The following is a 14,024-nucleotide window of genomic DNA, read 5'->3' on the forward strand; positions in this document are numbered from 1 at the left end:
TGTTCTCGTTCGTGGTCAAGGATTGCTGCGCCAAATATTGATAAACGCATGGCTGTCAAGTACAAAACCCTTCAGACACGTTGATCATTTGTATAGTGTTGTCGTTTCCCTATCTCACACACTGTAAGAACAGTAGTGAGTAAGATGCTAACTAGAAAAGTAGAAACTGTAGCGAGACAGAATGGATGACAGAATGGACATCTAATTATTTGCTTTTCGTCCTCAACTAGTGTTTTTTTATGAAATTTCTTTCACCTGCTCACAATACGATGTATGAAGGAATAGGCTCGGTTAGCTGTAGTTCTGAATTCACTGAATATCTGGACTTAGAAAATCAGTTTCACATCGGGAATGTTTCGTTGAACAGTCAAAATAAAAAATTTAGGAAGATATATCCGGGTTCGGTTCCAGGAAATAACATTTTGTTCCGGAATGTTTTGGACACTCTGTTCGAACCTTATGATTTTATTCCGCTCACTTTTTATTGCTGAAACATCTTGTGTCACTATTTTTAGAGAAAACAATAAAAGAAATGGTTTACTTATAATCCTTTTTAGCATTATTCTTAATCAGTTAACGATCCCCACAGTTTCAATACATCAGTATATATACTCTGATTTGCAATTACCACTCGAACCATTTGTAGTACTGTTCTGTTATAGTTTTGCAGCAAAATACTGTTCAAAATTACTTAAGCGTGCACATCCAACTGTTTTATCGACAGTGTCAAAAAGGAAAACATTATAAACGTTTTGCGTTGCTCTGTTTTCATTCATTTAACGTTGATATCAACTCTATCGATGAATGTAAATCTAATGGATTTGATTGTATCCTAGAGAAAACCTACTGATTTATCTAATTTAGCTAAAGCTGTATTTGAGTTGATCATGTATTTTTTCTCATAATATATTCCACATTTGTGTCACTTTACATAAATTACAAACCTAAGTAGTTTATTGTTTATTGTATCTTTTATGTATTCGACGAACTAATAATTATTAAACCAAACGTGTAGTTATAATCCAAGAATTTGAATTGACCCAAACTATTTCTGAATTCAATATACACGAGAAGCAATAAGTTTAATATTTACATTTAACAATGTGTATGATGTATCACGATGCATTGGCTGCTATACTGGTAGGGAAAAAATAGATGTTATGTCCCATAGAAGATAGAACTACTCTAAAATGTGGATTTTAATTGTACCGAAAGTTGTTTAACACAATCGGATATATAACCATGATGTGGTTTTTTAACACACCCTCATTTAAACTCATCACCCTGTAGTTCCAGAAGCGGAAGTCGGAATCGGATAGAGGTTGTTTATGAAAATTTGATTTGGCCTTTTTTAAGAAAACGATTGAACTTGGAGAAACGATTCGATACTGGAACAATAATTCGAAAATCGAGAGATGGCTGGACCGATTTCGATCAAACTAGTCGCAAATGAAAGGTCTTCCCGTCACCCTGAACGCTATTGAATGGTTTTGAGATCGGATGTTTACTTTTTGAGTAATACGAAGTTTTATGTCAAAATTTTCAAGTTTTTTGACAGTATCTGTCACAATTGACCTTGAAAACAGAATATATTTTCAGACTTAGATTCCGCACGGTAATACCTATCCAACAAACCATAGATTGTTAAAATCTGTCCATTTTTAACGGAGATATCGAAATTTTCGTGTGAACAACTTTTCCCCCTAGTAGTAGGAGTTTGGAGCGCTGCCTGGCAAAGAAATGCTTGGGAGCAACATAAAACACGATTTTTCATACTGTTACATACATTTGTTTCTAAGTACCCAAAAAACTGTGTACAGCATGATATTTTGCCTCGGACCGATTTTAGCACGGTGCGTTTTTGGCAACATAATCGCTCGAATATGCCATATATAAACCAGAAGATGACCAGATTCCATAATTATATTGATTTAAACTACTTACAGCAATAAATGCTGGAATAACATAACAGCCATATACCATTCGAATCAGTTCGTCGAGACCAGCAAATGCGTGTGTGACAAGTAATTTCACTTAATTTTTTTCGGAGATGACTCAACCGTTTTCTACAAACTCAGAATCATATGAAATGTCGTATACTCCCAAACAAGGTTCCCGAATTATGTTTGGTTCCGAGCTCTGGTTCCGGAACTACAGGATGATATGTGAAACGAAATTAAAACTGTGTAACTCATTTTTCTCGCTGAACCGATCTAAGATTCAAATGAAATCTAAGCATCATCTAAGATTCAAATGAAAAGTTTTAAGATTCTATAAAACATCTTTTTTTTTCAATCAGATCCAACTTCCGGTTTCGGAGATAGAGGGTGATTTGTATAAAAATGTCTATTTCACATAACTTAATCAGGTTTATCGGGTTAGCAGATTTGGATAGTCGATAACCAAATATACTTATTTCATTTTTTGTTGTATCCAGTTTTCATTTCGGAAGGCACCCAAAAATTTAATTCGCACTACGATTTCTCAAAGATGTCTACATTGATTTTCAAACATTTTGAAACAAATGTAAACTATACAGCTACTCAGGTGAATTTGTCTGACTTCGGCCGAATTTCGAATTCCGGTTCCAGTATCGAAACGTTTCTCAAAGCTCAATCGTTTTCTAAAAAAAAAAGCCAAATCGAATTTCAGAAAAAAAAGTTGATGATGATGAATTTTTAAAATTCAAAGCGATATAGAAAATGACAATCCCGAAAAGCTTTAAAGTTGGACTCAAAAATATTTCAATTTATTTGTCTTATGGCCATACGAATCGGTTTGGGTTATGCTGGTTCCTGAATACCGGCTCTGGAAGTACCTTAAATTACTCTAAACTCAAAAGTGGAAATTACTTCGACATGTCATGGATATAATCGATTGTTACACTTTTAGAATCAAATTCGATCTGATTTGCAGTTTCGACATAACAGAGTAATGAGTGATTAAAATCTCAAATTGCCGCTTAAAACGACGGTCATTGAAATAATGAAAACTGAAACACCGAAAAATATTCATGCAAAAACACATGCGGATTGATAAAAAAAGGTATAATCTCACTGCTAGGTGGATTAAGCACGTTTTTCAACGAAAAACGGCATTAGATTCAAATGAAATTTCTTGTAATCCCACACAAAGTTCCTGGATTTTATTCGAATCCGACTTTCGGTTCAGAAATGTGGAAAAAAAAAAATGAAATAACAAATTCAGATTCAGATTGTGGTGGGTATTGTCTGATGGTGCCTTTTTGCCGCGATATTTTTTCCGATATGCACGCTGAGTTAACATAATGAAACGACTGTTTTCGATGTAAAGTGTCACTATTTCAGCGCGTTGTTTCTGAATTGACGTTTCCAAAATATATCTGATGCAATCGTTCGGTTGGTAAATGTGAGAGTTATTCAGCGTTTACATACCGACATAAAAGATGGAGCACCCTGTATGCGCTGGTACGGAAGAAGAAAACACGACGCCGTCTCCGCGAACAAAGTACACAGCGTGCTGCGTTCGGTTTTAAGGATCAAGAGTAAACCAAGATATCTTGTGTTGGTAAGTTGTGTATTACGTACATTTTTTTTGTACGCATGTCATAGATCTATGTATTCATATATGCAGTGCATCCAGTTTATCAAAGTGGCTTGCACGATTGAGTTTCAAACAATCTTTTTCTTTTTTTTATTCTCAAATGAATGTTAAGACTGACTTTTTGGATGAAATATCAGTTTTGATCAATTTTTCATCAACGTTTGATGGAAAATTGCTTACAATTTATGAATATAGATTCTAATTCCCTGATAAAAAAGTTAGCAACACTGCTTCAATGCATTTGTATTAGATTGCGTGTCAAATAAAAGGTTCCTATTTTGCGGGTTTACTCATAGAAGGTACGTACATCTTCATATCCCAAAAAATTCTGCAAGAGGTAATCCATATATTAATGTGTTTGTTGCTAATCAAATGTGTTAGTGGAAGTAAGCTGAAACTGAAATAATTTTCTCGGGCAGTTTTAAGGAAAACGGAAAAATTTTAGCCTAAGATTTTCGCCTTGCTTGAATTACAATTTTAAGCAGAATGAACTGATTTGTTTATTGTTCAACCATATGGAAGATTTATTGATTAAAATCAGGAAAAGAAGTGCCGGAATTTGTTTTTACGCGCATATTGTTGATACGCGGTAAAGAAAACGAAAACCAACACCGACTCAAGCGCAGCAGATTTTCGAATGCGTCACAATAGATTGAAGTTTATTTAAAAAGACATGCGTCGGACTTCCATGCTTCGTGATGTACAGGAAATTTAAAATAAATATAATGATAACAGTAATAGTGAACATCCAAACACAATCACAAACATAATTGCTTTGTACGTTATAACTATGACAATATTCGTTCATGTATTAATAACATCAAGTTACAATATGAACAGAATTGCGGAATTTTTCTGCGTATTCAGTGGTTCCTAATGTGCGAAAGTGACAATCAATGGAAGTAAAAAAAATATTTTGTGCGGACTGTTTCACATGTTTTCTTCCTTGTATTGTTGCCATAGTATTTACGAACATTTTCCGAAGATTATCGACGCTTTTTACCGAAGAATCAATCAAATATTACACTATTATTGAGTTTACTGGTTCCCGGTTACTGATTCAACATTTCTCAAAATATATGAAATCTTTTTTTGAATCGATTCACTGTTTATAAAAATAATAAGTTTGTACGTTCTCTTCCTCGAAAATTATCATTATAAAATTAAGCATTTGTCCAGGTTCAGATCCGTACCCAGCATTTCATTTCGGGAGGGGCCAGTTGACTTCACCAGTTCCGGAAGCACCGGAAAAAGCGGTCTTAAACATCGGAATAGAACTCACATTTATTTCCCAGATATTGTTTGGCCTATTTCACGAGCTTATATTCAAATCAAAGGTGTTATTATTTCATATGATATTTAATTCAATCGAGATTCAACTTCTAGGTGCGGAAATACAGTGTAATGTGTGTTAAAAATTTCAAACCGTCATTAGAAGTAACGATGCAGCAAAAAATAGAGAAATTTTCTCTACTTGATCCCAAACTGTTTAAATTTAAAGGTTTTATTAGCTGGTTATTATACAAATTGGCTTGGCTTCAATGGTTTTCCGGTTTGCGCGGTTCTGGAAGTAGCGTTCAAAAACTCCAAAACAGAACACACATAGATTTACCTGAGATGGCTAGGCCGATTTTCATGACGATAAGATGGATACAAATGAAAGGTTTCATCCGAATCCGGCTTCTGGTTCTAGAGATACAGACTCAAAAACTTAAACTGTTATATACGTTTATGAGCTCGCGATCGAGAATGATACTCACGTTTTTAGCAGATTTTTTTTCCATTTGGAAGTGTAATTATTGAGCATTTGAATAAAATTGGTGACTGTGCCCGAGATCAGATTACTATATTACATTTCACTACATTACAAGACTTCATAATGATGCGATAGATTTTGTAAGGTGATCGGATCGGTGATTGTAAGCTGCCTCACTCTGAAAAATATCTTCTAAATTTGTAGTTTATATTAGTTGCTGACCTTACAAGCTTACTTTGGCTATACTGCATTCGGTTTCAGGTTCCAGAAGTAGCAGTCTCAAATTCCAAAACGAATCTCACATCAATTTGGGATCAGATAATAGTTCTAGGAAGCCAAACATGTTTAAGAAGTAGGCTTGCGTTTGTTTTTATTTGCAGAATCTTTCCGATCATCTAGTACAATTTTATGTCGTTTTTTTTTGTTCCGGTTTTAACCTCCATTTAATGTAGTTTTGACCCTGTCAGTGGTAGTGGAGTTTTGATCATCATGAAACTCTTAAAACCAATATCTTAAGTGTAATCTGTAGGATCAACAGCCCTATCAGAATCAGAACCGATTGGCTCAAGTGTCACGTTCCCCTAGTTATTTGGAGGTTTGTGCCTGTGTTTTCAAATCCATCTTAACAAAACCGCTATTTTTTACTAAAGTGTAATGAAAAACTAATCTGATGATCTCGTTTGCTTAACGAATGTGTCTCATTAAACCGAAAGACTTGAGCCCCATTTTAAGAAACGAACCCTTATAAACAATCAATTCGTGTTGAACAAAACATAAAACTTGATTGAAGTTCAAATAATGACCAGGCAATTTTTATGCTGACCAGTGTGAGTCTCCCGGAACGTGCAATCAGTCGAAAAGCAGAAACAACCACCATTTACAGAAGAAGAAAGCATATCCACCTCTACTGTGATCGGTCTGCTGGTGCTGCTGCTGCTGCTGCTGCTGCAGCACTGCGTCTTCAGCGTCTTCGTCGAGGTCGCTTTGGGCTGGCTGACTCCGGCTGAGTCAGTTTACTTTTACCACTCGGAGAAATCGGATCTGTCTGTCGGATCTGCTGCTGGTCGTGCTCGTAAAACCATTTTCTTTTTTCTTCTGTTTTCTGTTTTATTGGTGTGTTTTCCTCGATCGCCGACCATTGAAGTTGAACACCGGTACCGGTACTAGCGCAAGCGAACGAGTGAGTGTGCGTTGACTGGCTTTCGCAAGACCCCTGAAGACCTTCCCGTTGGTGCTTTGGGGAAAAGGGGGCAGCCGCACGAAACACTGTGCATAGCGAGGAACCGTAAATTCCGCACTGCCGTACGTAGAGTAACACATACGCACGCGCGATCATCGTTGATCGCAGCGAGAGTTGCCGCATCGAGGAAAAGAAGAAAATATTTTCACCTGAAAAAAAGAGAAAGATGAGCGGTGGAACACGATCGCCATATGTGCGAGATCGTGATGGCGACGTCGCTTACGTGTCTGGCTGAAAATGTCCTGTGCAAGTGCAACTGTGTGACAGTGCCCAAATAGGATCAAAGTGAAAGGAGGCTGCTGCTGGAAAGTGTGAAAATTCCATAAGCATGAATCCTCGATTGTAAGGTGTAGTATTATGATCAGTGTAAGAGTGAGAGGATCTCGGCTGGAAAGGAAGCCAAAGTCATAAAAAAAGGCACCCAAGGCGTTGAGATTATTTTGCTGCTAAGTTTTATGCAAATGGGGTTGGTGTTGGTGGTGATTACTGTGCTGTGGTGAGTGTGGTGACCGAAAGTGAAAGAAGGGAAGCATAAACAACAGAAAGGGAAGTTGGTCGCACAAGAACGATCGAGAGACGACAAGAAGAGACGACGATCGCTGCTGATCTTGAAGTAAAAGTGAAACTACACAAAAGCAAAGGAATTCGATCGGATTCGATTTGTACACGCCAGACTTAGGCATCGGACATATACACATATACGGGTCGAACGAAAACAACAAAAACGAACCCGAAGATTTGATTTCTTCACGGAATAGACACCAACCAAGAACAGGTACGTTGTAAGCCGACACAAAACGAAAACAAGAAAAAAAAATATTATCATTTATAGGTCAGTAAACGACTTCAGGTGCGCCCGGTGGTGGAATGGGAATGGGAATGTATGCTGGTACGCAAGTGTAAGTGTGATTATTGCTGTGAAAAACTAGCTTTTTTTATCGTCTTCGACTCGTTTCATCGTGCAGCCAACAACCGCAGGTTCATTGGTTTCGGGCTGGTTTTGCCGTCTTTTGCTTGGTATATCCGCTTGGTTTTGCGGTGCGAATCGCGCAGTCATACTAGTCATCAGGAAAACATTTTTGTTTCGCTACGGAGTGTATGTTACGAAATGGTCTAGTTGATGATTGTTCGGAAAATTTTTTGTGAAACCTGCAAAGTTTGAAATGGAAAACGACTAGTTTTCAACACTAGAAATTCGCCGAAAACATTTGTGACTTTGTTCAGTCCGGATAGAGTTTCGCAGTTGACTAACATTAGTGTTTTTATGGTACTTCTGCAATACTTCAAAATTTCATCGTTCTTATTTATAAAAGGATTTATTATTATACAGGACACCTGTTCGAGTCCAAACAACTGATAAATCAGCCCCGGTTTGGAACAGGTTCTTAGTGTCAGAAGGGTCGTAGCTCTACCTCTAGCGATTACCCGGCACGCTAAGAATCGGTTTCGAAGTTTATTCCAAACAGAAGGTCACGTTCCACAATGGAATGTAGCACCAAGACTTCTTCTTTTTGTAGTCATGTTCCATATAACTTGACACTTGTGGTGCTATTCGTGTTTAGATTCGAGTATAAATTCTCTAGGAGAGCGGTTTTCTATTAAATTTGGCTTTTGATTCTGGGTCTGATCGTTGCCCAATGTTCAGTATAAATACACTGACACCGGGAATTGACTAAGACTAGACCTGACAACTGATTCATTCTTCGTTGTTCTTCTTTTCGTCGCCACGGTCTTCCTGAAAAATATGAACTGCTGCAGCCGAATTCCGGTAACAAAATTTCTTGAGAGGAATGGAATATTTCAAAGGGATCACGCATATTTCTCATCTTGGAATTCCCATCTATTTCAAGAAGAAATTTGTAGACACTTGTCAAAGAAAAAAAAGTTCAAGAGGAAAATTTTTGACACCTGAAAAAGAAGAAGCGAATAACTTGCTCTTCGAGGTTTTTGTGAAATAAATTCTGAAGAATAGTTCTTATAATGATAAAATTCAAGAGCAATGGAGGAGTTATTTGTGCAATACTATCAGCAAAAGAAGAGGTGCTAATGCCGGAAAGATATTACCAAACCGTTCCAAAATACTGGATGACAGTTTTGAGAAGTTATTGCTTGTTAGATCAGCCTTCTATCTATCCAGCAGAAAATCACTAAAACACATTTTCGCTTTGCTTGAAATCAATTTTATTTCTTTCTCATCAATTGTTCGGAGTTCGTCTCGAAGAAAAACCAATTTTGTAAAGAAAAAGACATTATAAGATTTTCTTCTCTTAAAGAAAATTGTGATAAATCTCTTCTGCCACCGGAATTCGGCTGCTGGTTACACTTTTTTTGCACAGAATCTCGGCAAAATGATCGATCGCTGATTTCGTGTTCAGGCACGTATTCACCTATCTTGAGTGCTACATCATCAATCTCGTATCGGAACTGAAAACTACACAAAATCCCACTGAAAAACAATTATATGAACATATTTCAGCCAAGTGGACCATTCTTCACAAGGTTAATAAAGCAAAATGAAGAATTAGCATAAACCTGCTTCAAATCTATTTCGAGATTCAATACAGTTCGAAGCTTTCTCTGAATATAGAAAAGTATGCTCTTTCATTTTTCATCGTGAACGTATAGATTCAAATAAGAATCGAATCCAATCAACTCTTACACATTTACACAAAACTAGTTTTGTGAAAGACTTGAAAGGAGTGCATTGTTTTGGTGAGTTGCAATGCAACTAAAAACCAATTGTAAGGCCAAAATCTTGCTAAGTTGTTAGTTTGTGCAAAAGGTGTTATAAAAACGTCAACAAGGATATAAAAACTACTTGTCAAAAGCGAAATTTAGTACAGCTGTCATTGCTGAATTTTTTACATAACCCTTATGAATTTTAAATAAAACTTAAAGGCATTGCAATTATTACTTGGGTATGTGCTATATGTACATATTATGAATATCCTTATTAGTATCACAGCAAATTATTCCTTCGATATTTTTTCCATTTTTTTTGTGAAAAATCAGAAAGACTTCAACAAAAATCATTGCCTCTCATACAAGGCGAACGGCGCACAAAAGGCCACAGATATACAGTTTGATAAGCAGGATTATTATACATTGTTTGTTATTATTTGAAGTTCTAACAACTAATTATATCAAATATATAGTTTTATCTACTTGAATCGACGCGATCTGACCATAGTTTGCAGAGTTTTATTTTGTGTATTTAACACTGCTATACAGAAAACAAATACGTAGTCCTACGTCAAAATGTGCGCCTCTAGTGCAGTGAATACTAGAACACAAAACTACGCACACTCATATTTAATTAAATTTGGTCCTCCCAATAGTAAATTTTCCGAAATGACAACCCGTCTCAGAGAGCAAATTTTTGGTGGAAAGGAAATCTTCTCAATGAGCAAATCAATCACGAAAATTGTCCTTTTTATCCGAGCTAAAGTATAAAAACACGCACTGAAGAGTTAGATTTTTTTTTGCTTTTGAAAAATCTAATTTTTGCTCTTTAGGGCATGTTCAGGAGTGTTTTAGTTCTAGATGCATAATTTATGTCAGTTACAAAATTTAAACCTGAATTCTATAACAAGTAAAACTGGCAGCCCCAGCAGTGTTTTACTCGTGTTTCAAATATGCAAAAAATAGAACGGCATCATAGACCAGTTTTAAATTTGACAGAAGAACTGGTCGAATAAATGAAATTAGAACGGCTTGCTGAGGATACGTTTGTTCCAGTGTCTGTTCTATCATAGATCTTCCATATAGAACTTATAGCTGCTGAATTTGCTCTTAAAAGGGTTCGTTGGTTTATTCTCGAAAAACGATCGCAGTAGGCGTGCGTGTAAGACGTGCAAAATGTTCACTCCCGTCAACATTTTTCGAAAATTAGTTTTTTTTTCATTTTCTTGGAAAATAATGTCGTTTTCGCTGGAGAAAACTGATACTGACCCAGGCTAGTTTCATAAAAGAACATTTTTCACGAAGCTGTGTTGGGTTCGCACTTAGCAACGGGGGTTTGAGAAAACCTGATATAAAAACCGGGTTCGAAACTGATTCGATTTTCAATTCAACAACGTTGAAACTAGGTTCGAAACCGGCTTCAAGCAAACGGTTTGACATCAGTTAAGGTGGAAACTGGGTTAGGTTTTGGCATCAAGCGAAAACGACATAAGAAAAATACTTCTTAATTATTTTGATTCTGTACTGTGTAGTGGAAATAAATTAGACGTGTGATTCGCATTGCGATACCTGTGTCGTATTCAAACGGACCTGTTTCTCTTCTGTGTGCTGAATGATTGGAACTAGTGATCATGCACGGGTAAAAATCTATTGCCGGTACCATGATTTTTGAATCATGAACCATGGCTTCTTATGAAACTTCATGAGAAAAATGATTGATATCATGAAAATTTTCATGAAAGATGTGTTATTGTTCATGAAATCAATCGTTTCGATCATTAAATCATGATGTATTATTCATGATAGTCATGATTCATGATTCCATGATTTTTAATCATGATTTCGGGAATAGATTTTTATCCGTGTGGAAATTGGATACCCGGTTTGCTAAAAATTTGACAGGTTCCATCTCCATTCCTGCTCAAATCACCAGCTCCGCGACACCTATGAAAAAGAATTATTAGTCATCGTCCTTTCGTGAAGTAGGTAAAGCATCAACACTTCCTTTCCTCCTTATCCCCAATCCTTCACTGTAAACGATGGAGATGGGGGTGGCCAGCAATGATGGCATGATGCTGTTGAAATGCTATAAATTCCCAATACTGTTTCCTAAGTAGTAGAGATGGTCGAATTTCGAAAAAAAAATCGAATTTGTACCCGAAACCCGATGCACTTTGCCGAAAATTAGTAAATCTATAAAACGTATCTCGGAAAACATAATATTGATCACTGAGTAATCAGCAAAATTGTGGTAACAGTGATGTCAGATTGATTAATCACACTCATTGACTTGTCTCTAGAAAATTCAGCACCTCGAGCGTGTCAATGACACTACTCAATTCAGGGGATGTTCAAATCAGGGAAAATTGTCAATTTTGTAGCTATCCGGAATCTAATGATGATGTTACCCATAATTATATGCTTTAAAGGAACTTGAACATCCATGATTTTTGTCCTGTTGTTTGTTTAAATGTATTTAAATTTGTAGCTTTTGGAAATCTAAGAATGGGCGTATCAAGAAAACATGTAAATCCCGAAAGTGGAAGAATTGACCATTTTCATAGATGTGAACTTTTCAATTCAAGTAAATTAATAAAAACACAGACAGACGGTATTTCGAATGCTATTTGCAGTGTCTTTGAAGTCTGTTGACCAAACTCTGAATAAATGTGCTTTTCTTTTATTCTGTATGAATTGGACTTGAAGATGAAACATGATTTAACTTTTCAAAAAACAACTCAATCGATTCACCATCATTTTAGTTTAACCAACTTTTGATGGTAACGGCCTTTATTTACTCTTTTTGCCATTTTCATATAGAAAAGTTTGCAATCACGGTGAAAACAGACTTTTGAACCGAGGCCTGGAGTGTCATATACCATTAAACTCAGTTCGTCGAGTACGCAAAATGTCTGTTTTGTGTAGTTTTTGTGCACCCAATTTTCTAAGAGATAGCTGGATCGATTTTTCCATACTGAGATAGAAATGAGACGTCTTGTTCCATACGAAGATTTTGAATTATGTTTGATTCCGGAATTACAGGGTGATTATGGAAAAATTTCAATTTCAAACTACTTAGTCACATTCCTCTGAGATAGCGTGATCGATACATACAAAACTCCTTAATTTAATCTAGATCCGATTTCCGGTTTCGAAATGACAGGGTGAAGAAAGATAAAAATTTTATATCTTTACTCAAAGCGGCGATGCAGAAAACGTAAATAAAAATCTAAACTGGAGTCCAAACCATTTCAATCGGTAGTCATTATAAGTAGAATGGTAAAAAAATCGCTATCCTGGTTCTGAACTCGATAGTTCTACCGAAAGAACTAGTTCTGTTGAAACGTTCTCTCGTTCTTCTAAAATTTTGTTTGTTCCTCCGAAAAAAGTATGAGAGCCATAAACTATAATTTGTAGTAAACAAATTCAATACTAGTGAGTACTTTTTGGTATATATTTGTACCAATATTTATTATCTTTTGTGTACTTTTTTAAAGATCGCGAATGTATCGAATTTTTACCTTATCCTTAAAATCTATTCCAAAATACGCAGTTAAAGTGTACACTCTCCCAAAGAATTGAGTTACTTCCATTTCCATTGAAAATAATAGAGAACTAGCATCCTTCAATAAAAAACTCTTGCTCACTCATTTTATCTAGAAGAACTAGTTCTGTTCAACCGTTCGCGAACGGGTTGCCCATCTCTTGTTCAAATGAAAGATCTTATGACCCCACTGAAATTCATCTTGATCCGGGTTCAGGTTCCGGAATCACAGAGTAAGGAATATTAAAAATTATGTCTAATAACCGAAAAATAGTAAAGCTGTTTCATTTTCTCGGTTCTACTAGTATACTAGTTTCATCTTCAGCCACAACTTCGGGTCAGACGCATTTTTGACCCGCCCTTTTCAAAATTGGATCAACAGAATAGACCACCGCAATAAAAACGCTACCACAGACGTTGTTGAACCGAACGTTGAATTTTTCTAAGTTTGTAAAATTCCCTTAAATTCAGTAAAAAAAAGTCACACGCAGCTGAGCTTAAAACTGTAATCAATGGTTAACGGGATCGGTGTTTTTTATACCATAAAAAAGGTTAAAGAAATTTGTACAAATTCAACGAACATAAATATAGAACAAAAAATTCGATAGCGTCAATCTTGATGGCCCTTGACCTGCTGAATTTACCTTGTTCTTGGGATAAACAGAAAAACTCGTAGAACTGCACACAAGCGGAAGAAGAAAAAAAACTTTCGACCGTCTGCACCTGCTCTAAACCTCGTTGGTTTGGTTTTTCCCGATATTGTTTTTTGCCAGTAGAAAGCCACAACCAAAGCGCCTAGTACGTAGCTGTATGGCAGCGGTTGAGGGTGGCTTCATGATGGCAAGCACCGTATGGTAAGATAAGGCGAAAGCAAAACAGTAAACCATATTGGCTGCTTCATTATCATCGTAGTTGGCCGGTGCACCATCCAACAGCGAGCCACTTATTCGTTTATGTGTAATCATTTTATTTTGCCTTCTTTGTTTTTCTTGTTTTTGTTGAGTGTGCCACGACCGAATGGCCCCAACAACCAGCGAACGCGCGAAGTTGATAATGGTCGGAACGCGAGGTGCTGCCGTTTCCTATAACAGGCCTGGTTACTTTACTGGTTGCGCTACCAATTGCCAGATATCGGTAGGTTAAAAAGTGAAAGGGGTTAATATAGTTTGCTTCTGTCGGTCGGTCGTCGGTTTTTGGTTGCGGTTCGTGGGTCACTAAAA

General features: G+C 36.5%; 1 protein-coding gene across 2 annotated transcripts in view; it reads left to right on the top strand.

Moving 5' to 3' along the window:
* The first annotated feature begins 6,369 nt into the window (after positions 1-6,369).
* The window catches only part of LOC131436427 (uncharacterized), a 57,026-nt gene continuing 49,371 nt past the window's right edge, over positions 6,370-14,024 (top strand). For both annotated transcript variants that reach the window (XM_058605145.1, XM_058605146.1), the window contains exon 1: positions 6,370-7,353. The gene's annotated coding sequence lies outside the window, so the exon portion shown is untranslated. The remainder of the gene's footprint in view (positions 7,354-14,024) is intronic.

This window comes from Malaya genurostris, chromosome 3 (genome assembly GCF_030247185.1).
Source record: "Malaya genurostris strain Urasoe2022 chromosome 3, Malgen_1.1, whole genome shotgun sequence".
Classification (NCBI taxonomy): Eukaryota; Metazoa; Arthropoda; class Insecta; order Diptera; family Culicidae; genus Malaya; species Malaya genurostris.